The following is a 26,923-nucleotide window of genomic DNA, read 5'->3' on the forward strand; positions in this document are numbered from 1 at the left end:
CTTTCACTTCACCAATATCATGATTGGACCACACTCTGTGCCATCTTTCACATTCACCAAATTATGGTTGAGTTCATGAGTCACAATGAATGCAAAATCTCTCAAATTGATCTCTCTGAAACTTTCAAATGCACGATCAACCTGATACTTACATATTCCTGCACATAAGTGATACCAAGAGTAATGTTAAAATATTTATTTATAAAAAGATGGGCAACATCATGATGTAGGCAGAAATTAAAGCTGATTATCTTCCAGGAGCAAACCTTCCTTCAGTAGCTGATCTTTGTCATCTGTTTGCATGGGATTTTCTTGATTCCAGTTTGCAAACCCAAATAAAACCACATCAGTTGCCAGTGAATCAAAATAAGAATCTACTAGATTGGCAACAATGCAGATTTACTCCTGTACCTTTGAGATATTACTTTCTGAATGAAAGAATTGATTGTGGCCTGCTACCACTGTCATTTCAACAAAATACACGTGGGTCCATCATTCCTCATAAGAGCTATGTTTCAGAATGAAATTATCATTCTCTTGAAACTTCAACTGTTGTGTTATTTCTTCTTTTAAGCCACATTTTGTGGGTAGGAATTTTGTCTCTTTACTGTCCATCTATATACCGGATGTTTAAATGCGGTAGAAAGCCTTTTGGGCTCAATTTCATAAACAATGTCATTTGTCTGTAATACTCCACAAAAGCCCCCAAAATAGGTACTGAGGGCAACCAGGGATTCACGGTCTCCCTCCACATAATGTAGTAGCAGTCGTTCTGGACAAACAGCTGATCCTCAAAGAAAACACCCTGGTCTGTGCAGGTGAACACTGGGACATGTCTGGACAACAAAAGTTTCCTGACCTTCTCGTGGAGAACGACTTACTGGCCCCCAAAATGCAGGCTGTAAGAGAGCCAGCCTAAAGGCTTCATGCCTCTGTCAGTACCTGTTACCCTTAAGGGAATCACCACTTCTGAGGGACCACGGCTTTGAGAGAGCCCAACCTGGGACCATCCAGAGAGGAACAGAAACACCCTCAGCCAGAACAGCAGGACGGTGATCCTCACATGCACCAGGGCCTCACCCACAGCCATTATGGAGCCACCATATGAAGCCACTGAAGAGAGCCAGAGAGGACAGAGCAGGAAGCATCACTGTTCTGTCTCCTCTCTCTGAGCTGGCTATATGCAGCACTGACCTTTAAGGATATATCTTTTGGCAGATTGAACCATCAGAGAAGCAGCACTGTAACAATTAAAAGAAATGTGGGAATGAGGGTGGTTACAAGCAGACAGGAATGGGAAAGAGTGAGAAGGGTGTGAGATAAAAGTGATTAGAGTTTGGCTCAAGACATGACTCAATATACTGCCTTGGATTTGCTCTTAATACTAGTAAAGCTGAATGAGATTGGGAGAGTACGAAAGAATGGTGATTGACCATACGTTGATAATTATTGAACCTGCCTCATGTGCACATATGGATTCATTATATTGCTCTCTAAATAAATGAACATGTATGACCATTTCCACAATAAATATTTAAAACAAAAGGGTCTAGGGGGAAAGATGAACATATATCTTGGTTTGCTGGGGGACTTTCAATTTGTATACGTTGACATAAACATTAATAGTTCTTCCTTTTAATTTCAAATGATAAATTATTTGCTCATACTATTCAAGAGACATATATAAGAAACACTCATATGTCATATTACAAAATCTTTCATGGTAGTCCACATATACTTCCCTATAGCACAATTATTTATTTACTTGTCTTTTTCCAGTGTTATTCCCTTCTTCTAGTCCTGTCAAATTGCAAAGTGTCAATTGCATTGTGTCAAATACTAGTAGCCACTGTATGCCTAGTTCAGTTCAATAAACAATGGTAGAATTTGAGGGGGAAATATTTTCAGATGATAGATGTATGTTACTCAAAATGTGTTTATAATTGATATTATTCTTAATAAAAATAACATTTTTCAAAATCTGTGGTCATATGACATGTAAAGGAAATTGAATTGTTAGGAAATAATAGTTGGAGGTTGAGGGATACAGAGGACAGAAGGAAGTGGCTTCAGAAGTAAAGAAGAAATTAATGAGTACAAAAGAGAGGAAAGAAAACTTTGGGGAAGGTAGGGTTGTTTTTTGGAGGCAAAGGCCTTATAATCTCTGGCATTTTTACAATTGCAAAGTAACCAACTTCAGAAATAGGCCTTCAAACGTATTTATCTCATATTTGTGAAAATGAGAACTCTGGTACTAGCACAGCATCAGCTGGAATACTCGTTACTTTCTTCATTAAAGAATTAATAAAACCACATAATGATGCAGATACTTCTACACACTTGGGAAACATAAATGAATGATACAAGCCTAAATAAGTTAATGGCCCATCACACAAATTTGAGTAGAGTAGTTGGAGTATGAAAAGACTTGAAGGGCTTGTAAAATTGCATCCAATATTTTACATATAATGTGCCTGTTTTATTTTTCTAGTGAGAGGATCCACAGTCTTTATCAAGTTATAAAGATAATGAGATTATTTAAGGTAATGACATTAAGAACCTCTGGCCTAGTTGAAAAAAGAAACAGAGGAGAGTGAAGTCTGCTATGAGAGATCTAAAACAAACTGATCAAATATCACTTCCCATAGTAGGTAATATAAAAATGAAAGATGCCTGATTCAGCACCTATCATCCCCGAGATGCTTTATCCATCTCTGCTTACTTCTTCTTCCACCTTTATTCAGTGTTCCTTGATCTCCTCTCTCTCTTCAATCATTTTCCTGTCATTTTCTTTCATGAAAAGCAACAATTGTCTCTGTATTCACACTTGTTCATGGAGAGCTCCTTATTCCTGTTGAATTCTACTGAAACTTATCTCAACAAGGTGAAGCCCTGCAGAGGGGAAGATTTCCATTGTCAGAATCTCCATGTGCCAGGCAGAGCAGATATTTGGTCACAATTTTCTTTGTTTACCAAAGCCACTTCCAACCACTAAACTGGTAACCATCTCATTAAATCACCATTTATGTTTCTTTCTTATTCTTATACCAACTCCCAAATCAATCCTGCACAAACCTCAAAGAATTTGATGTCTGATTTATAAATTTCTTCTCCCCCAATATATCCACATCCTAACTGTGTTTAGCCACTATGTAGGCAAACTATACAACATTCAGTTTATTTTACCATTACAACTCACCTTCAGTGATCTTTAGCCATCAACCTGTGGCCATGACCTGTATTGTATTATCACTCTCAACCATCCTAGCTCTTACATCTCAAATAGTTTACCACAATTTTTATTCTTAATCTAAACTTACTCCTCAAATTCATAGAGAACTCAACTGTTCTTTCTATTTTATTTTTCAGTAACACATTATTTTCCCTTCCATCCTTAGGTAGCCTTGCTCTAGAGTTCATTAATTTGAACACAATTTGCCCAACTCCTCAACCCAGACTGAATTGATCCTTTCACTGCTACAACAAACTGCTAACACTACTGGGAAAAATAGCAGACTATATTTAGAAGGATGCTTAAAAGGAAGAAACACAATCAGAATTGGAATGAGATACTCTGACACCCTAGCCTAAATGTTGAAGTTATGAACAGATGTTTATTTCAAACACTCTTAAACTTTAATACTTTGTCCTTTGTTGTTCACAAGTTTCTAAGCTTTCTGAATTTCTAGATTTCTTCATCAATGCACAGAGCAATGGGCACAGAACAAATTCTACATTGTTTTTGTTTTCACAAGTTGTTATTGTTGACTTTCAATCATGGTAGTTTAAACGGTTAAACCAAGAATTCCTCATTACCCTTATTTAATACAGGATTTGATATTTGTGTTAAACTTTGCTATCAGGTTGCAGATAGGAGGAATAGACTTGTTTCAAGCTAAACATTATCCCCATCATTAAGGTGACAAGAGCACCTGGTTTACGTGGGTACTTTCCAAGTACTAATGGATAAGCACCACATTTCATGAAATGCCAAGAACACACAAAAATAACTCAAGATCACTAGATGAGACCTCTGAGGACAAGCATCTCTAAATTGTGAGTAAAATTTCAATATCCTAATTAGGTCTTTATGTCTCTATTGATATATATTTGCTCCATACTTGCTGTAGAGGGTGGAATATTGTGATGGACAGTGATCATTAATGAATAATATTGCACTGTTGAGAATGAACTAAACCTACATAAATCTTTATTAGAATTTATTCCTTAGACCTCATTTTGGGATCAGGTAATAAGAGGAGAAGAGATGCCAAAGAAATTTTGAGCCAGAATATCTTTGTCCTCATTACATTATAGTATTTGATGACTCCAGAGACCAAACCTCCTCAAAGAAAATAACATTTTCATTAATAAGTGTAATGATGCCACTAATAGTATAGTGACTTCAAATTACATTGTCAAACTTTCTATGCATCTTGTATAAATACTTTCTTCTCCTTCCCATGGTTTTTTCAAATTTATCAATATCTGTAGCTTAATTACTACCTCTTCCTCTCATTCATAGCCTAAATCAGTGTTTTCTTTTTTTTAAATGAATTGTGATTTTATATTATTTTACTGAGGTAACATTCGTTTATAACATTATATAAATTTCGAGTGTACATTATTATATTTCCATTTATGTGTAGACAACATCATGTTCACCACCCAAAGACTATTTACTATCCATCTCCATACACATGTGCCCTATTACCCCTTTTGCTCTCCTCCCTCCCTTCTTTCCCTCTGGTAACCACCAATCTAATCTCTGTATCTATGTGTTTGTTTGTTGTTGTTGTTTTTATCTTCCACTTATGAGTGAAATCATACAGTATTTGACTTTCTCCATCTGATTTATTTCACTTAGCCTAATACCCTCAAGGTCCATTCATGTTGTCACAAATGACAAGATTTCATCTTTTTTACACCTGAGTAGTAGTCCATTGTGTATTTATACCACATTTTCTTTATCCATTCATCCATTGATGGGCACTTAGGTTGTTTCCAAGTCTTAGCTATTTTGAATAATGCTTCAGTGAACATAGGGGTGCAAATATCTTTTTGACTTAGTGTTGTCTCGTTCTTTGGATAAATATCCAGAAGTGGAATGGCTGGATCATATGGTAGTTGCATTCTTAATTTTTTGAGGAATCTTCATACTGTTTTCTATAGTGACTGCACCAGTTTACATTCCCACCAGCAGTGTATGAGGGTTCCCTTTTCTCCACATCCTCTCTAATACTTGTTATTTCTTGTCTTGTTAATTATAGCCATTCTGATGGGTGTGAGGTGATATCCTATAATAGTTTTCATTTGCAATTCCTTAATAATTACCAATGATGACCATCTTTTCATTTATCTGTTAGCTATCTGTATATCTTCTTTGAAAAAATGTCTGTTCAGATCTTTTGCTCATTTTTTGATCCATTGTTTGTTTTTTCATTGTTGAGCTGTGTGAATTCTTTATATATTTTGGGTATTAACTCTTTATCAGATATATGGTTTTCAAATATCTTCTCCCAGTTGTTAGGTTGTCTTTTCATTTCGTTGATGGTTTCCTTTGCTGTGCAGAAGCTTTTTAGTTTGATGTAGTGCCAGTTGTCTATTTTGTTTGTTTGTTTCCCTTGCATGGTGAGACATGGTATTCAACAGCCAAAGAGCATACTACCTCTGTTTTCTTCTAGGAGTTTTATGGTTTCAGCTCTTACATTCAAACCTATAATCCATTTCGAATTAATTTTTGTGTATGGTGTAAGATAATGATCTACCTTCCTTCTTTTGCATGGCTGTCCAGTTTTCCCAATACCATTTATTGAAAAGACTTTTCTTTCTCCATTGTATATTTTTGGCTACTCTTTCAAAAATTAGCATCCACAGATGCGTGAGTTTATTTCTGGGCTCTCCATTCTGTTCCATTGATCTGTGTTTCTGTTTTTGTGCTAATACCATACTGTTTTGATTACTATAGATTTGTAGTATATTTTTAAATCAAGGAGTGTGACACCTCCAGCTTTGTTATTTTCCCTCAGGATTCCCTTGGCTATTTGGGGTCTTTTGTTATTCCATGTAAATTTTAGGATTCTTTGTTCTATATCCATAAAAAATGTTGTTGCGACTTTGATAGGGATTGCATTGAATCTATAGATTGTTTTAGGAAATATGGATATTTTAACTATGTTAATTCTTCCAATCTATGAGCATAGAATATCTTTCCATTTCTTTGCATCTTCTTCGATTTCTTTCAACAATGTTTTATAGTTTTCAGTTACAGGTCTTTCACCTCTTCAGTTAAATTAATTCCTAGGTATTCTATTTTATTTTCTTATGATTGTAAATGGGATTGTATTCTTAATTTCTCTTTCTGCTATTTCATTGTTAATGTACAGAAATGCAACCGATTTTTGTATGTTGATTTTGTACCCTGCAAGTGTACTGTATTCATTTATTATTCCTAATAATTTTTTGGTGGATTTTTTAGGGTTTTCCATATAAACTCTATTTCTCATTCATAATCCAAATTAGTGTTTTCTAAACTGTAACAACCTATTAAAAACATATTTTTTGTATATCTCAACAAAACAAAATTTAACAGAAATGATATATTAAAGGGCATGGATCCTCAATAATATGTGAATACGCAGCAAGAAAGAACCCTGTGTCTGTGCATTTGTTTGTGCGTGTATTCATGCACGCAAAAATACTGGGTGCTTCTCTGCTTTGCAGCTAAACTTCTTCAATGACTTACTAGCAAAAAAATTAGTAGTTTTCGTGATCCTTTCTAACTATGGCCCCACTAATAGTTTGTACCACCCATCTTTGTGAACAAAGATTTATTTTTGAGACCTCAGGGAAAGGCAAAGGGAAATATAAATCCCTTCCCCTTTGTCTCTCTTTTGATTAACTTCTAGATATAGCTGCTTAGCAGCAAGGCTTTCTAAATTCTATACACAATGAGAACTGGCTAAAGTTCCTCCCGGTGTGGCTTCACCACCTCCATCCAAGCTTTATTTCTAATTTCTCTTCAATATGAAGAAATCCACCTGGCTTCCTTACCCTCATCCTGTGTGCTTCCTACACACAGTTTAAACACTTCAGTTGCAGTACTTCTGCTCACACTATTCTTCTGTTCCCAGATTATTTCCTTAATATTGAATCATATTATAGAACACTTGAATTTCCAGGAAAACTTTTCCCCCACTATAAAACCTTCTATAAAGAAACCAGACATCAAAATCATCTATAAATCTCGTTTTAGTATCAAAGGATATCTCAAAGATATTAAATATCTGCATGCAAATCTGCTTCATCTCTGAGGGAGAACAGTATTGAATTGTCAGCAAAAAAGAACAAAAGTAAAATTTAGTAGAAGAGAGAGGTGGAAAAACATATAGCAAGAGAATAAATGTAATAAGTAAATTGACTAGCTAGCAGTTAAAAAATGCTAATCTGGGATGTCTACATTTAGCAAGTTGGGTGGGATGAACCATGGAAACAAGTTTAGTTATTTATTACCTTTGAGAGTTTAGCTGTGGGACCAAAAGGAGGTTTTCTCTGGTGTTGTCTGCAAGTTTAATTGGCCAGTGTCTTTTTGTTACCCGTCCATCTTAGTAAGTACAGGCCGGTACCTTTTCCCTCATTGGACTTTCCCATTTTCCACAGCTTTGGTCACCACTAGTTCCTAAAGGACAAAATTTGACCATGATTTTTTTTTTATCTCTTTGGCTTAATTTAATGGCTCTGTAGTAACACTCAACTACCTAGCTATTAGATGGGTAGGAGGGGTAAATTTATGAGACTGTCAACATGCGTAATGAGAAAAATTTGGCCCTACTCGATTTTCTATGTGCTCTAGTCTTAATTAGAAGAATAAGACTAAGGATTAACTTGCCTAACTTTATTTGGCTGTGTGATTTTCTTTTCATAATTGATTGTTTATTTCACCTTGTTTACAAGTCTTTACCCAGGTATAAAAGATGTATTGAAACCGAGAACAAATGTGTTAAAATTTTCCCTGGGTGAGAGAAAAAAAAAGAGAGAAAACATTTGAGATAAGTTCTGCTACCTGCAGCTGTGCATGCACATACTCAGCTACTAAAACTAACCATATCTTTTTGTTATGAGTGAATCATTTTTCCCAGAAAGTCAAGGTCCAGACAGTCAGGGAGAAAAGGGATTCAATCTTACAAGGCCAAACACAGGCTGAAGATGACCCCAGAGACTCAAGATAAACCTGGTGGGAAGGTGCCAGCCAGCAAGGCCACATGCTCCCCTACCTAAAACCCTAGCACATGCTGCCCCTTCCCTACCTGAAACTCCAGAAAAACCCCTACCTTTTTCACTTCAAGGAGATGGATTTGAGTTTTTTACTCCCATCTCCTCGTCTGGCTGCCTTTCGAAAATAAAGCTCTTTTCTTCCTACAAGCCGGAGGTTTTGGTCATTAGCTTTGCTGCCTATCAGGTAAATGAACCTGTGTTTGTGTTTGGTAACAGTATTAGGTAACATATGGATTTTGTCTTGGTGACCAATAAATAGTTGAGAACTATTCATATATTTAAGACTGTTTTAGCCATTGGTTTTATATTTGTTTGTTGAGTCTCTAAAGTTTAAGTTGTTTCGTTTATTTGAGAGCATCACAGAAATTGTGTATCCCATATTTTAGTTTAGGAACTTTGCACCAGAGTAAAACTCTGAAACATAGAGGTAAAATCTAGTGTCTTGGATCACTCCTGATAATTAATTATATTTGGCTCTTAAAATGTGAGCAACTGAGGGGATTACTTAAGTACTTTAAAAAACCACCTGTCCATATACAAAGCACATTTTCATATGATAAACACAGGAAGTCCATTTGATTAGTTAAGGAGTATATTGGAGGAGGTTTACATGGAACAAATAAAAATGTTTGCTTATGGTTACAGTAAGAATCAATTATCTATATTTAAATGGTCTGATTATAGAGAAAAAAATTAATCTGGGGGAAGTTAAACAAGTCATGAAATGGTTTTGTATGTTTCCTGAGAAAATAGTTGGGCTCTGATTTCTATAATTTCTATAATTAGTCTCTTATCACTTTATTTTCTGATATCTTTTGGGTTTTTTTAAGGATTTGAGAAATATTAGTCATGAGATAATTTTTAGAGGCTTAGTGTCTACCCAAAGCATGTGGAAGTTTCCAGATTAATAATATTTTAGAAGGTTTGGGGGCCAGATAAATCCAACAGATGGAATAAAATGGCAAACATTCTATATCAGAGAAAGGCAAATTAGAAAATTAAAAGAGTTAACAAAATTGAAAGTAGTCCAAAAAGGATGAGAATGAAATAAAAGATAAGCTAGGGAAAAGAAGATATAAATCCATTTCCTATGGAAATCCATTGTCCAGATCATACATCTTTGTCCAAAGATCTTGAAAACAAAAAATCTACATCAGGTATCACCTTTTTTTGATCCATAGAATTTTTGAAGGAAGCTATTTACTCTCAACGTCATTGAGTTCTGGGCACATTTCAGTGTGTCTCTGCCTCAGATCTCCAATGGGACTGGGTGTCCCTGTTTTATGATTGGAAACACAATCTCATAAAGAAATGTGAATTGATTGGTGTATGTCCTGGAGTTTAAAACAGTATTTATCACTAAGAATAAGTGTAATAGTAATTTTAGGCACAATTCTAACTGAGCCTGACATTTTTTGATGTCTCTTTCAATGTATTTATTTAATCTCATAGTTACGTATAATATGGAGTTGCATCCAGTGATATAATTCCCTTTGGAAATGAAACCTTATCCCTTGAGTGTATAGCTATGGACAATGTTCTGGTTTTCTGACAGTATATGACAAGATCTGTCACAAGGTGGGATCTGTCACAGGAAAAATCAAACCAAAAATTTGAGTCTTTTTCCAACAATTTCATATTAGCAAGCATTTATGGAGATTTTTCAAGTGTTGATTGCTTTTTTCATTACAGATAGTAATAGAACTTTAGATCAAGGATGACTTAGCTCTTTTGAAACTTGGATAGTTTTGAATTTAAAATACCACTGAATTTAATTTAATACCACTGAATACCAGAGAATTTAAAATACTCTTTTATTTATCTTCCCAGAAGTATGGGGGAAAATGTAGACCTTGAAGTTTCTATTTGATGAGATTATTTTCCACGTTCTCATAAGTATTTTGCCCATAAAGTGAGGTTCTTTTTTCTCTCCTGAGAATATGAAAGATATTCCCCAGGTTGGAAAACACAATGATAATTTTTGGTGGGGAGAGGGCAAGAGTTAAAACATTAGCATTTTGTCAAGGGAAAGTTTTAATCCAATTAAAATTGTAAAACAAAATAAAAATTAAAGTCTTTAAAATCTGAAGCAACAGATTAAAATTTATTTGTAAATGTTAGTGGTCCTTGTGGTAAGGATCAGAGCTTTGCTCTATTGAATTTCATCTGAGTTACAAAAATTACACACATGGCTAAATTAGGTATCCAAACTCTGTTGGGGAAAAATTTCCTTACATTATATTTGTAATGTTTGAGGTAATTAATTCTGTCACTTAGGTTTTTCTTTGTTGCAGAAATACTAAAGGTTTGAAGATGTACTGGGGCAACATCTAGTATTATAAGAAAGTTTGAGATAGTTGGTGTCATTCAAATTTGTGATGTCAGTTTGATGTCTTTTTTATATAAATAAATGTTTTATTTAAAAATCATAGTGAACCACTGTCCCCATGGCATTAATTGTAGTTAAACTAGTCAGACCTTTCTATTTTGTATTATACACAGGACATTTTCTTTAGTATAAACTTACTTAGAATACTACTTTATCTCCAGTGAGTAGATATTGATTGAAGTGTAAAGCAAGGCTGACATATTTCACTGATAAAGAAACAATGAACTTTTGTTTGATTCACACAGTTTATTATTTATATAGACAACAAAAGCAAAGGTGGCAAATGTGCCAGCTGTCAATCCTTTTCCACAGAATGACATGGAAACAAAAAAAGGCTGAGGAATTGATTTCACAGTGAAGCTAAGTACTTTTATAGGCTACAGATGTATCTTAAACAGGAAGGTGATACAGAAGGCCATACCTCCTCAGAACCTGGAAGGTGAGGAAAAACTCTCGTGACAGCCTCTTGGGAAGACACGGAGGCAGGTAGAAAGTGGCTTTCTGGTAGGTCCTCACAGCCTCTCATGCTCTCATGTTGTGAGAGGATAACAGTTGTTCTAAGGTTTAGAACCAGCTATGTTTATGTGGACTATGAGAATATGTAACTGCGAGGCTGCCATGATGGTAACATGGAGCCATTCCTTTACATGGAATACCCGAATAAATTGTTAAAAAAAAAAACTTTGATTTTTATAGTATGTAGAAATCATGAATAAATACAACAGCTTATCTGCTATTAGTAGACATGTTAACTTATAAAACTTTTGCAAGGTCACGGGCTTGTATCAGGGCTGAAAAAATGAGCTTTGATTAACAAAATATTTTATAATAAAGTATCTAGAAATGAAAGTATATTTAAAGTAAACTTGATTATATTTGCGATACTAGCCATAACTAAAAATATCTTAGAGTTAAGATATGAAGAGTTGGAGATGGAACAGCTATCAGACAGTCACAAAATTTACACTTATAAAATATAGCGAATAACAAATTTATTTATATATTTATTTATTTTTATAATTTTATTTATTTATTTTTCCCCCAAAGCCCCAGTAGATAGTTGTGTGTCATAGCTGCACATCCTTCTAGTTGCTGTATGTGGGACGCGGCCTCAGCATGGCCGGAGAAGCGGCGCGTCTGTGCGCGCCCGGGATCCAAACTGGAGCCGCCAGCAGCGGAGCACGCTCACTTAACTGCTAAGCCACAGGGCCGGCCCGCGAATAACAAATTTATATAGTTATTTTAGTATCTCATCTTTCCTAAGATGAAGGGAAAAAATCTTTAGGATAACTTTGTGGGAATAGGATTGAGATAATTGAGCATTCATTATCTGCAGCATTATAAATATTTATAGTTTTTACCAAGATATTTCTAGTTATAATTTAATGTAGTTGAACATACAATTTTACAATTTTAGAATACCAAATAAAGTGGTATTATCTTATCTAACCAGGAAAATCATTTGAATAAAATTAGAATATTTAAATTATTTAGAGTTTTAAAGAGAAAAATAAAACAAAGGATTGCATAAACTAGGCTATTATGTTAAGTTTATATTTGCACACTGATAAAATGAGAGAGAGAACATTTAATGGACTTTAAACCAAATTAATAAATAAGTCTAATTTTACCAAAGACAATCTTTATTAGGCATATTGCATTAGCTTTTTAAATACAAATATGTATAAAATATTTAATTTTTACTGTGCTTACAAATCCTAAATTTCCTATTAATTCCTTTGTTTCTATTTATAATCCAGGAACCAAGGTGATTAATGTAACTCAGAACTAAATCACTCTTTGCCTATTAAGTTCCAGCTGCTATAAGAATTTTTTTTAAAAAAGAAGCACGTTTAAAGCACAAACATTTTTCCAGAAATTCCTGAGTTTCCTTCTTGTAAATAGATAGGTACAGAGCTTATTAGTTTCTATAAAACAGTCAAAACACTTTATCCATGAATTTCAAGAAAATTTCTAGAATATATTTATTCCCTATAGAAATACAAATATTATGGAGATTAAATTTATTTTTTGAAAAATTATTTAAATTCCCAAACAGAAAAGTTTTATTAAATCTTTGGCAAGTTAAATTCGCCAAATGTTATAGAGCACCAAATTTAAAGTGGAAACAGAATGTTGATTGAAGAACAAAAAGATATTATTAAGCACCAATTGATATTTCAGAGAAAATCACTGGTAAAAATCTGATAATTTTATCTCTTCTATATACTGCAGGACAATCATTCCAATGTCTATTTCACAATAATAAAGTTGATTTTGTGTGTGTGTGTGTGTGTGAGGAGATCAGCCCTGAGCTAACATCTGCCAATCCTCCTCTTTTTTTTTGCTGAGGAAGACTGGCCCTGGGCTAACATCCGTGCCCATCTTCCTCCACTTTATATGGGACACAGCCACAGCGTGGCTTGCCAAGCAGTGCATCAGTGAACGCCCGGGATCCGAACCGGCGAACCCCAGGCCACTGCAGCGGAGCGCGTGCACTTAACAGCTTACGCCACCGGGCTGGCCCTAAAGATGATATTTTTATCAGTTCTTTTTTTTTTTTGTGAGGAAGATTAGCTCTGAGCTAACATCCAATGCCAATCCTCCTCTTTTTTTCTGAGGAAGATTGGCCCTGAGCTAACATCCGTGCCCATCTTCCTCTGCTTTATATGGCACGCTGCCACAGCATGGCTTGACAAACAGTGCGTCAGTGGGCGCCCGGGATCCGAACCTTCGAATTCCAGGTCGCCACAGTGGAGCACGAGCGCTTAATGGCTATGCCACTGGGGCGGCCCTATCAGTTCTAAAATTGTCTGAACTTAACATTTGAGAAATTATTAACATGCTTCCATATAGCTGTTGAACGCCACCACTTTTTACTTAGATGTGTAATTTGTGTTGCACACACACTGTGGTGACCCCTACTGAGTCACACTTTTATATAATCCTCTTTCTCTGAGCGTGAGTGGAGCTTGTGACTTGCTTCTACTCAACAGAATATGGCAAAAGCAGTGGGATGTCACTCCCTGCACTGGATTACATTATATGCCAAGGTGATGAACTCTCAATCCATGATTTAATATCTTTTTATAAGACTGTTTTAGCAGGTTGGGATGAGAGATTCTAATGCTGGATTTAAAGAAGCAAAGAGCCAGGTCATGAACTACTTATGTAAAAGGCCACACGGCAGGAAACTGTGAGTGGCTTCCAGCTAACAGAAGACAGGACCCTCAGTCATACAGTCACAAGCAAATGAATTCTGCCAACAATATGAACAAACTTGGAGGCATATTTTTACCTAAGTGAGCCTCTAGATGGGAATGCAGCCCAGCCAATACCTTCATTATAGTCTGTGAGACCCTGGGCAAAGAATCCATCTAAACTGTCCCCAAATGCTTAATCTACTACTGTGAGACAATAAATGTGTACGTGTGTTAATTAATAGATTTTATTTTTAGATCAGTTTTAGGTTTACAAAAAAGTGAGCACAAAGTACAGAGTTTCCATATCGCCTCTCACTGCCCCTCCTTCAGTTTCTCCTATCATTTATATCTTGCAAGAGTGTGGTACATTTGATACAATTGCTGAGCCAATATTGATATATTATTATTAACCAAAATCCATAGGTTACACTAGGCTTCACTCTTTGTGCTGTATATTGGGTGGGTTTTGACAAATGTATAATAATTTGTGTCCACCATTACAGTATAATACAGAATAGTTTTACTACAAATGTTGTTTTAAGCCACTAGATTTGTGGTAATTTGTTATGCAGCAATAGATAACTAACACACTTCTTATGAAATACATTTCCTTGCTCTGCTTTCTTTAAGCTTATTTCAAGAGTCTTGAAGTGATAGTATTGCTATTATTTGTTTTGCAAATTTGGCACACTAATCGAAAGACGGTGACCATTCTCTGCTAAGAATTTTTTTTTATTCTAAATCTCTTTTAAGCATATCACTAAACTACATTCAAAAGTTACCATAAGGGGCCATTTTATTTAAGTATCAACTTCAGTAGAAGAATTCTGTTTTTGTAGATATTGACAACTATCTGACCCATAATGCGTACAGATGAAAAATACTGAGATGTGGGGAGGTAGAAGAAGATAGCAACATGGATGGCTCTAACCAAGAGACTAACGGCTTCTCAAAACTTGGGACTGAAATATCAGGGAATACCAAACCCTAAAGAAAGATAAAAACAGATAAACAAATAAGAATAAAAATCCAAATTATCAGTCATCTGCCACTTGAAAGAGAACATATTTTCTTCCACCCAACAGAAATCACTAAAGAAATGAGCCATAAAATTAAAAATCAGAGTAAGGCAATAAAGGCAAATAATTGTCCATATGCCCGTCAAAATCAGAACCAAAAATGATCTTGGACGAGAAACAGATTTAGCAGGCAAGAAAATGAAAGACCCTGACCACCACACTAATTACAGGAGGAATTAAGGATAGTGCCCCAAGGATTTAAGCAATCTGAGAGTGCCGAGGTTCATGGATGGGCGGCACATTTTTGTTGTGTAGTATCTTAGTGAAAACTCCAGATATATGTCAAAGAATACTGAAAGATATTTTGTTGATATCCTCATGCAAATTTACTCTCCTATATGATGGAAAATAACCATTAAGCTATTACAATGAGAAAATGCAAAACAAGTTTTATAAGAGTGGAAAAAGAGAAAAGATGCAATCTAAAAACAGTTTTGCCTTTAAATTTGTTGGGAGAATGGACCGATGGGCAATCAGCCCTTGAGCACAAAGGCTGAAGTCATAAAAGAAAATGAGTTTGATTAGTTGGATATTCTCTGAAAAATGTTGAGAGATTAAGACATGGATCATAAATGATAACCTGTCTCTGAGTAACGGCTGCCTGTTAATTCTTTAGCATCTCCAACTTCGGCCGGTTCCATAGTATATCTCTCATCAAAATTCTCAATAAGTATCCTATTCTCTATAGTATTGTACATTTTAAATTCTGTTTATGGTTGCTTTTTGTAGATTGGTACTGTATCTCCCACTGAACTATAATTTCTTTGGAAAAAATATGCTCCAAAATTTTATATGATGTGGGAGAATATTTATGATATAATATTCGGTAAAAAAGAAAAAGATATCTATCAAATGTTTGTAGCTATGTGAAAACTGAATAAAAATAAACAATAGACTAAATACTGGTGGAAGAATCCAATAAAATATTTAAAGCAGGTTTTGGTAGAGCAAGTCTTAGGGAAATTCTTGGCCAACAGACAAGGAAGCATTCTTCCTCCTTGCTGGACCCCCAATTAACTGAGTGTCCAAGAAGTTTTTTATGTCTTTTTGGGCAGTAAAGGAAAGGTTCAAAACTCCAAGAGACAGCTATCAATCATAAGCATTATTCAACAAAGCTCTTTTCACTTCCTTCTTTTTTTCACCTGAAAATCAGTTTTATTAGTTAATTTATCAAATAGCATGGCGAACATTTCCTCCAAAAGATATGGCACAGGAGAAAACATTTGCCTACTTTCCAGCTGAAATTAAGGTCTGAGCCATTTCGAGGGCATCATCATTCAAACCCTGACTCTTTGCAGACTTGTGGAATAATATTTATAATGACCCAGAGCTGATATTAGAAACAATAAATGAAAGCCAAGAGAAACTTTCTCTTACAGACCAGAAAGCAGCTGATTATTATGACAAAGGTCTTTGCAGCCAGCAAAGGTCAACTTGTCACCCTGGCTCTAGCTGCAAATTCTTTTCAACAAGTTGCTTTTGAAAAGTAACTTAGGCCAATAGACCAAATATGGGCTTCCTGACTATCTGAAAAGAAAAAACAGTAGGGTCTAGACATTTTATACATAAAAGTTGATCAATTTAAGGTGATCAGAATGCTTCAAAATGTTGCAAAGTTAAGGAAACACTCAAATCCACACTTGACTCTGAGCCCCATTGAAAACTAGGATTCAATTGTCCACTCTGTTATCTGTTTTACTACTCCTGCAAATAATACCTAGATAGCCTGACTTGAGGGTCATCATTTCCTTTCTGAAAGTATATCGTTACTGCTAATGAGCAGAGAAATGGTTCAAAGTGGGTGAGAAGCAAAGAGCTTTAGAGAAACCACAAACTGGAAAGTCTGATAATTAATTGACAGTTTAGGAGCCCACGCAAGCACTATACAGAAGCCTGCTTTGACAAGTACGGAGAGTACAGCATTACTTTCTTGGGGGGAAAAGCAACCTTTAGATTATGCACTAGAAGCTTTCACAGTTAAAATTGGGCTGCCTATTAGAGAGAATGACTTATTTAAAAGAGCTCATTTGAAATCTTTGTTGCCAGGGTTCGTTTCCCCAACGCCTCTAATAAGAATAATCTGGTTCCTAGTTTCAGATCATTTTAAAACCATAGGTTTCCCCCTCCTTTTCTCTAATTTAATAAAAGATATTAACACTTGTGAGATATTTCATCTGATTAAAGCTTAGATCTGGTTAGCTTTTTTTTAATTGAGATATAATTGACATATAACATTGTATTTGTATTAGATGTACACGATCATGATTTGAAACAAGTATATATTGCATAAAATGATAACTACAATAAATTTAGTTAACATCCATCATCACACATAGTTCTTTTTTTTCTTTTGATGAGAATTTTTAAGATCTACTCTCAGCAATTTTCAAATATATAATACAGTGTTGTTAACTGTAATCACTATGCTATATATTATATCCCTAGAACTTAAATCTTATAACTGGAAGTTTATATTTTTGACTGGCTACACCCTGTTCACTGCCCCGCCCCCCCACCTCTGGCAACCACCAATCTGTTCTCTGTACCTATGAGGTGTTTTTTTTTTTTTTTTATTCCACATATAAATGAGATCATTCAGTATTTGTCTTTCTCTATCTGACATTTCCTTTAGTGTAATCTCTCTCAAGATCCGTCTATGTTGTGGCAAATAGCAGGATTTCACTCTTTTATATGGCTGAATAATATCCTATTGTATATATACCACCTTTTCTTTATCCACCCGTCTGTTGATGGACACTTAGGTTGTTTACATGTCTTTACATGTCTTGCTGTAATGGACATGGCGGTGCAGATTTCTCTTCAACATAGAGTTTTTGCTTCCTTCCGATAAATACCCAGAAATCAAAGTGCTAGATGATATGGTAGTTTTATTTTAATTCTTTGAGGAACATTCATAGTGTTTTCCATAGTGGCTGCACCAGTTTACATTCCCACCAACAGTCACAAGAGTTTCCTTTTCTCTACATCCAACCCTTGTTATTTCTTGTCATTTTGATGATAGCCATTCTAACAGATGTGAGGTGAAACTCATTGTGGTCTTGATTTGCATTTCCCTGATGATTGTTTGGGTTTTTTTGTTATTGAGTTGTATTTATTTATATATTTTGGATACTTACCACTTATCAGATACATGATTTGCAAGTACTTTTTCCCATTTGGTAGGTTGCCTTTTCATTCTGTTAATGGTTTCCTCTGCTATACAGAAGCTTTTTAGTTTGATGTAATCCCATGTGTTTATTCTGCTTTTGTTGCCTTTGCTTTTGGTGTCAAATCAAAAAATTATTGCCAAGACCAATGCCAAGGAGCTTACCCCATGTTTTCTTCTAAAAGTTTTATGGTTTCAGGTCTTACATTCCAGTCTTTTTTTTTTTTTTTTTTTTAAAGATTTTATTTATTTATTTTTTTCCCCCCAAAGCCCCAGTAGATAGTTGTATGTCATAGCTGCACATCCTTCTAGTTGCTGTATGTGGGACTCGGCCTCAGGATGGACGGAGAAGTGGTGCCTCGGTGCGTGCCCGGGATCCGAACCCAGGCCACCAGCATCGGAGCGCGAGCACTTAACCACCAAGCCACGGGGCCGGCCCTACATTCCAGTCTTTAATCCATTTTGAATTGATTTTTGTGTATGTCATAAGATAGTTGTTCCATTTCATTCTTTTGTATGTGGCTGTCCAGTTTTCCCATTCTCATTATTTTGAAGAGACTGTCCTTTCCCCATTGTATATTCTTGGATCTTTTGCTGAAAATTAATTGACGATATACACATGGGTTTATTTCTGGGCTTTCCATTCAGTTACAATGATATATGTTTCTGTTTTTATGCCAATATGTACTGTTTTGATTACTATAGCTTTGTAATATGGTTTGAAATCAGTGAGCACGATGCCTCCAGCTTTGTTGTTCTTTCTCAAGATTGCTTTAGCTATTCAGGGTCTCTTGTGGTTTAGGATTGTTTGTTCTATTTCTGTGAAAAATGCCATTGGAATTTTGATCAGGATTACATTGAATCTATAGATTGCTTTGGGCATTATGGACATTTTAACAATATTAATTCTTCCAGTTCATGAGCACAGAATATCTTTTCATTAATTTGTCTTCTTCAATTTCTTTCGTCTTATAGTTTTCAGTGTACAGATCTTTCACTTTCTCAGTTAAATTTACCTAAGTAAAGCTATTTTAAATGGGCTTGTTTTCTTAATTTCTTTTTCTGATAGTTCACTGTTAGTGTATAGAAGAGCAACTATTTTTGCATGTTGATTTTGTATCCTGCAACTTTACTGAATTCATTTACTAGTTCTAACAGTTTTTCAGTGAAGTCTTTAACATTTTCCATAGATAATATCATGTCCTCTGGAAATAGACAAAATTTTACTTTTTCCTTTCCACTTTGGATGTATTTTATTTCTTAATCTTGTTTAATTGTTCTTGCTAGGATTTCCAGTATTATGTTGAATAGATGTGGTGAGAGTGGGCACCCTTGTCTTGTTCCTGATGACAGAGAAAAAGCTTTCAGCTTTTTGCCATTGAGTATGATATGAGCTGTGGGCTTGTCATATATGGCCTTTATTATGTTGAGGTGCATTCCTCATATACCTAATTTTTTGACAGTTTTTATCATGAAAGATGTTGAATTTTGTCAAATGATTTTTCTGCATCTATTGAGATAAACATGTGATTTTTATCCTTCATTTGTTAATATGGTATATCATGTTTATTGATTTCTGTACATTGAACCATCCTTGCTATCCAGGGATAAATCTCACTTGATCATGGTGTATAAATTTTTTAATGTACTGTTAAATATGGTTTACTAGTATCTTTTTGAGGATTTTGCAGCTATGTTCATCAGGGATATTGGTCTGTAATTTTCTTTTCTTGTGGTGTCCTTATTTGGCTTTGGTTTCAGGATAATGCTGGCCTTATAAAATGAATTTGGAAATGTTCCCTCATCTTCAATTTTTTGGAAGAGTCTGAGAAGGATTGATTAATTCTTCTTTAAATGTTTGGTAGAATTCATGAAGTCACTTGGCCCTGAGTTTTCCTTTGAGAACAATTTTTTGATTACTGAATCAGTCTCCTTACTCGATACTGTTCTGTTCAGAACTCTATTTCTTCAGGATTCAGTCTTAGTAAGTTGTATGTTTCTAGGAATTTATCCATTTTTTCAGGGTTATCCAATATGTCCGAGTATAATTATTCATAGTACTCTCTTATGATCCTTTGTATTTCTATGGTATCAGTTATAATGTCTCCTTTTTCATTTATAATTTTATTATTTGAGTTCTCTCTCTTTCCTTCTTGGTTAGTCCAGCTAAAGGTTTGTCTGTTTTGTTTATCTTTTCAAAAACACCAACTCTTACTTTTGGTAAATTTTCTATTTTCTTTCTTTCTTTTTTGTTTTTTGAAGTGTTTAGAGATACTTTTTTTTTTTTAAGGTAACATTAGTTTATAACATTATGTAACTTCAGGTGTACATCATTTTATTTTATAGACTTCTATATAGAGTGCATCAAGTTCACCACCAAAAGTCTAGTTGCCATCCATCATCATGCACATGTGCCCCTTTACTCCTTTTGCTCTCCCCCACCCTCTTCCTCTCTGATAACCCCCAGTCTCTTCTCCTTATCTATGTGTGTGTTTGTTTATCTTCCACATATGAGTGAAATCATATGGTACTGTATTTCTCTGTCTGACTTATTTCACTTAGCCTAATACCCTCAAGGTCCATCCATGTTGCTGCAAATGGCAAGATTTCATCTTTTTTTGTGGCTGAGTAGTATTGCATTATATGTGTATATGTATACATTGCACATCTTCTTCATCCATTCATCCATTGTTGGGCACTTAGGTTGCTTCCAAGTCCTGGCTATTGTGAATAATGCTGCACTGAACATAAGGGTACATATATCTTTTCAATTAGTGTTTTCGTATTCTTTGGATAAATATCCAGAAGTGGAATACCTGTATCGTATGATATTTCTATTCTTAATTGTTTGAGAAATCTCCATACCGTTTTCCATAGTGGCTTTATCAGTTCACATCCCCACCAGCAGTGCATGGGTGTTCCCTTTTCTCCACATGCTCTCCAACACTTGATATTTCTTGTCTTGTTAATTATAGCCATTCTGACAGATGTGAGGTGATATGTCATTATAGTTTTGGTTTGCATTTCTCTAATAATTGGTGATGTTGAACATTTTTTAATGTACCTGTTGGGCATCTGTATATCTTCCTTGGAAAAATGTCTGTTCGGATCCTTTGCCCATTTTTTAATTGGGTTGTTTGTTTGTTTGTTGTTGAGTTCTTTATGTATTTTGGATAATAACCCCTTATCAAATATACAGTTTGCAAATATCTTCTCCCAAATTGTTAGGTTGTCTTTTCATTTTGTTCATGGTCCCCTTTGTCATGCAGAACCTTTTTATTTTGATGTAGTCCCATTGTTTACTTTCTCTGTTTGTTTCCCTTGCCTGAGGAGACATTTTCAAAAAGATACTGCAAAGACCAATATCAGACAGAGTACTGCCTATATTTTCTTCTAGGAGTTTTATGGTTTCAAGTCTTACATTCAAGGGCTTTAATCCATTTTGAGTTAATTTTTGTGTATGGTATAAAATAACAGTTTACATTCCTTCTTTTGCATGTGGCTGTCCAGTTTTTCCAACACCATTTGTTAAAGAGACATTCTGTTCTCCATTGAATATTCTTGGCTCCTTTGTCAAAAATTAGCTGTCCATAGATGTGTAGTTTTATTTCTGGGTTCTCCATTCTATTCCAATGATCTGAGTCTGTTTTTCTGCCAGTACCATGCTGCTTTGATTACTATAGCTTTGTAGTATATTTTGAAATCAGGGGAATGTGTTACCTCCAGCTTCATTCTTTTTTTAGGATTGCTTTGGCTATTTTGAGTCTTTTGTTGTTCCATATAAATTTTAGGATTCTTTATTCTAATTTTGTGAAAAACGTTGTTGCAACTCCGATTGGGATTGCATTGAATCTGTAGATTGCTTTAGGCAATATGGACATTTTAACTATGGTAATTCTTCCAATCTGTGAGCATGAAATATCTATTTCTTTATGTCTTCTTCAGTTTCCTTCAGGAATGTCTTATGATTTTCACTGTACAGGTCTTTCACCTCCTTGGTTATATTTACTCCTAGGTATTTTATTCTTTTTGTTGCAATTGTAAATGAGATTGTATTCTTGATTTCTCTCTATGCTAATTCGCTGTTAGTGTATAGAAACACAACCGATTTTTGTGTGTTGATTTTGTTCTCTGAAAATTTACTGTATTTGTTAATTATTAATTGTTAATAGTTAGTAATTAATAATTTGTTAATTATTAATAGTTTTTTGGTGGATTCTTTAGCATTTTCTATCTATAAAATCAGGTCATCTGCAAATAGTGACAGTTTTACTTTTTCCTTTCCAATTTGCTTATCTTTTATTTCTTTTCCTTGACTGCTTGCTCTGGCTAGGACTTCCATTGATATGTTGAATACAAGTGGTAAGAGTGGTCATCTTGTCTTATTCCTGTTCTTAGAGGGATAGCTTTCAGTTTTTCACTATTAGCTATAGAGTTTGTCATATATGGCCTGTATTATGTTGAGGTACTTTCCTTCTATGCCCATTTTATTCAGAGTTTTTATCATAAGTGAGTGTTGAATTTTGAGAAATGCTTTCTCTGCATCTATTGAGATGATCATGTGATTTTTTTTCTTCTATTTGTTAATGTGGTGTATCACATTGATTGAACTGTGGATGTTAAATCGCTCCTGCATCCCTGGAATAAACACCACTTGATCATGGTATATGATCCTTTTAATGTATTGTTGTATTGAATTTTCTAATATTTTGTTGAGGATTTTTGCATCTATGTTTATCAGCAATATTGGCCTGTAATTTTCCTTTTTTGTATAGTTCTTATCTGGTTTTGGTATCAGGGTAATGTTGTCTTCATAAAATGAGTTAGGAAGCATCCTGTCCTCTTCTTTTTTTGGAAGAATTTGAGAAGGACAGGTATTAAATATTCTTTGAATGTTTGGTAGAATTCACCAGAGAAGCTGTCTGGCCCTGGACTTTTATTTGGGGGGAGATTTTTGATTATTGTTTCAATCTCTTGTGACTGGTCTACTCATATTCTCTATTTCTTCTTGATTCAGTTTTGGGAGGTTGTATGATTCTAAGAATTTATCCATTTCTTATAGGTTCTTTAATTTGTTGTAGTAGATCTTCTCATAGTATTCTCTTATAATCTTTTGTAATTCTGTGATATCTGTTGTAAGTTCTCCTCTTTCACTTCTGATATTATTTATTTGAGCCTTCACTCTCTTTTTCTTAGCGAGTCTAGCTAAGGGTTTGTCAATTTTATTTATCTTTTGAAGGAACCAGCTCTTAGTTTCATTGATCTTTTCTATTGTCTTTTTAGTCTTTATTTCACTTATTTCCACTCTAATTTTTATTATTTCCTTCCTATACTGACTTTGGGCTTCCTTTGTATTTCTTTTTCTAGTTATTTTAGGTGTAGTGTTAGATTGTTTATTTGAGATTTTTCTTGTTTCTTAGGTAGGCCTGTGTTCTATATACTTCCCTCTTAGTGCTGCTTTTGCTGCATCCCATAGATTTTGGTATGTTGTGTTTTCATTTTCATTTTTCTCCAGGTATTTTTTGATTTCTCTTTTGATTTCTTCATTGATCCAATAGTTTTTCAGTAGCATGCTGTTTAGTCTCCACATATTTGTGGTTTTTCCAGTTTTTATTCTTGTAGTTGATTTCTAGTCTCATACCATTGTCATTGGAAAGATGCTTGATAGGATGTTAATCTTCTTAAATTTATTGAGGCTTGATTTGTTTCCCAATGCATGGTCTATCTTTGAGAATGTTCTATGTGCACTTGAGAAGAATGTGTATTTTGCTGATTTTGGATGAATGTTTTATATGTATCTATTAAGTCTGTCTGGTCTAGTGTTTCATTTAAAACCAATATTTCCTTGTTGACTTTCTGACTGGATGACCCATCCATTGATGTAAGTGGGATGTTAAATTCCCCTACTATTATTGTGTTGCTGTCAATTTCTCCCTTTAGGTCTGTTAATAGTTGTTTTATACAGTTTGGTGCTCCCATGTTAGGTGCATGTATATTAATAAGTTATATTTTCTTGGGGTAATGTCCCTTTCATCATTATATAGTGTCCATCTTTGTCTCTTGTTATCTCTTTAGGCTTGAAATCTATTTTGTCTGATATAAGTATAGTGACACCTGTTTTCTTTTGGTTGCCATTTGCTTGGAGTATTGTCTTCCATCCCTTCACTCTGTGTCTATGTTTGTCTGTAGAGCTGAGATGGGTATCCTGGAGACAGCATATTGTTAGGTCTTGTTTTTTAATCCATCTAGCCACTCTGTGTCTTTTAATTGATGAATTCAATTCATTTCCATTTAGGGAGATTATTGATACATGAGAGGTTAATACTACCATTTAATCTTTTGTTTTCTGTTTTTTCTGTATTTCCATTGTTTCTTTTTCCTTGTATTTCTGTCTGCCATTTCAATTTAGTGGTTTTCTGTGATGCTTTTCACAGTTTCCACTTTTTTATGTTTTGTGACTCTGCTCTGAATTTTTTTGTGTGGTTACCATGAGGTTTGTATAAAAGAGCTCATAGACAAGATAGTCCTTTTTCTGCTGATAGCATCTTATCTCCATTTGCTTATACAAGTTCCATCCTTTTCCTCTTCCACTTCTATATTTTTGTTGTCACAAATTATCCCCTTGTGTATTGTGAATTTGTTACCAAATTGAAGTGGTTATAGTTATTTTTAATGCTTTTTTTCCATTGGTGTTTATGTTATAATTGTTTACTAACTTATTCTGATATAGAGTTGCAATTTTCTGATTCTGTCTGTCTATTTATCACCTTGCTTAAAGCTTTGTATACCTTTGCCTTTTTGTTTCAAGTAGGAGGGCTATTTTCAAGATTTCTTGTAAGGCAGGTGTAGCAGCGATGAACTCCCTCAGCTTTTGTTTGTCTGGGAAAGCCTATATTTTTCCTTCATATTTGAAAGATAACTTTGCTGGATAGGATATTCTTGGCTGACAGTTTTTATCTTTCAATATTCTGCTTCTGGGCTCACCTGGGTTATGGGTTTCCCCACTGAGGTAGAAGGATTGGGAGAATGGGGTGAGAACCAATGTCATGGGCACCTCTGTGATGTCCAGGTTTGTTGGGTCTGCAGGCACTGCTGCTATGGGTGGGGAGGCTGAAGTTGCCAGCATCTCTGCAGCTGGAGGTACCAGGGTCATGGTCTCTGCTGTCATTGTTACCTGGCCCTCCACAGTGTCTCCACAGGCTCAGACAATCCTGCCATGTACACTGCTTGTGCTGCTGCTCTCAGGTTTTTGAAGGATGCTGGCACCGTTGCTGCTGGGGGTGCTGGCTTCACAGGTGTCATTGCCACTGCTGGGTGTGTGGGTTTGTGGACAACACCACCACCACCACAGGGGAAGTGGTGCCTGGGTCATGAACACCACTGGGGTTCCTGGATCCTCTCAAGTGCCAGTGCAGTTTCTGAAACCTCAGGTCATGGGCACTGCCATTGCTGCTGGGGACCCAGGGTCTTATATGCATCTACTGCTGCTGGAAGGGTCAGAGTCAGAGGCACTGCCACAGGGGGAAGAGAGGGGGCTGAGTCATGGATACTTCTTTTGTTCCTGGAGCCTCAGGTCATGGACATCACCCACCAGTGTTGGGGGAAGGGGAGAGGTTGAATTACTAATGCTGCTGGGGTTCCTTTAGCCTGTGGTCTCAGGCTCTGGCATGGTTCCTGGGACTTCAGGTCATGGGCACCACCACCACTGCTGGGAGCCTTGGGTTTTGTATGAAGCCCCCACTGCTGGAAGGGCTGGTGTTGGAGACACCACTACCAGGGGAAGGGGAGGGGGTGGGTCAGGGGCACCACTGCAATTCCTGGAGCCTCAGGTCTTGGGTCCCATGGTGGGGCAGGGGGAGAGGTTTGGGTCACACATATTATTGTGTTTCCTAGAGCCTCTAATAGCAGGCCACAGTGGTTCCTGGCACCTCCAGGAATGTGGACTGCCTGGGTTCCTGGGTCTTCTGTTTGCAAGCATCACTTCAGTTCCTGGGGCCTCTGGTCACAGATGTGGCCACAATTCCTGGAGCCTTTGGTCTTGAGAGATGCTGTGGCTGCTCTCCTGGTTCCACTGCCTCCAGGAGGTCCAATCCACCCACCTTCAGATGTGTAGATATATGGATCTCTCAGGCGTTCTGGTGTGCTGTGCAGAGAATCCTTCGTTGGTCTATAGATGTCCCAATGGTTGTAAATTAGAGAGGAGAAACAAAGGAAACAACTCACTCCACCATACTGCTGTCATCTATTTTCTTTCTCTTCTCTACTTCACTTATTTCTGCTCTAACTTTTATTATTTCCTCCCTGTGCTAACTTTTGGGTTAATTTGTTTTTCTTTTTCTAGTTTCTTGAGGTGTAAAGTTAGTTTATTTAAAATATTTTATTTTTCTTAATGTAGGCATTTATCACTATGAACTTTCCTCTTTAACTACGTTTGTTGTATCCCATAAGTTTGGGTGTGTTTTGTTTCTATTTTTGTTTGTCTCAGATGCTTTTTGATTTCTCTTTTGATTTATTCTTTGACCCATTGGTTTTTCATAGTGTGGTGTTTAATTGCCACTTATTTGTGAATTTTCCAATTTTCCTCCTATTATTAACTAGTAGTTTCATACCAATGTGGTCAGAAGAGAGACTCAGTATGATTTCAATCTTCTTAAATTTGTTAAGACTTTTTTTTTGGCCCAACATATGATCTATCTAGGAGAATACTCTGTGTGCACTTGAGAAGAATGTGTATTCTGCTACTGTTTGATAGAATCTTCTGTATGTGTCTCTCAGGTCCATTTGGTCTATGGTGTTATTCAAGTCCTCTATT

At 35.6% G+C, this 26,923-nt stretch overlaps 1 pseudogene; it reads right to left on the reverse strand.

The window, feature by feature from the left end:
* Nucleotides 1-237: 237 nt before the first annotated feature.
* On the reverse strand, nt 238-25,279 carry LOC106802305 (disintegrin and metalloproteinase domain-containing protein 20-like; annotated as a pseudogene).
* Nucleotides 25,280-26,923: the final 1,644 nt, after the last annotated feature.

The sequence above is a fragment of the Ceratotherium simum genome, chromosome 12, assembly GCF_057802395.1.
Source record: "Ceratotherium simum simum isolate JZ-2026a chromosome 12, ASM5780239v1, whole genome shotgun sequence".
In the NCBI taxonomy this organism is placed as follows: Eukaryota; Metazoa; Chordata; class Mammalia; order Perissodactyla; family Rhinocerotidae; genus Ceratotherium; species Ceratotherium simum.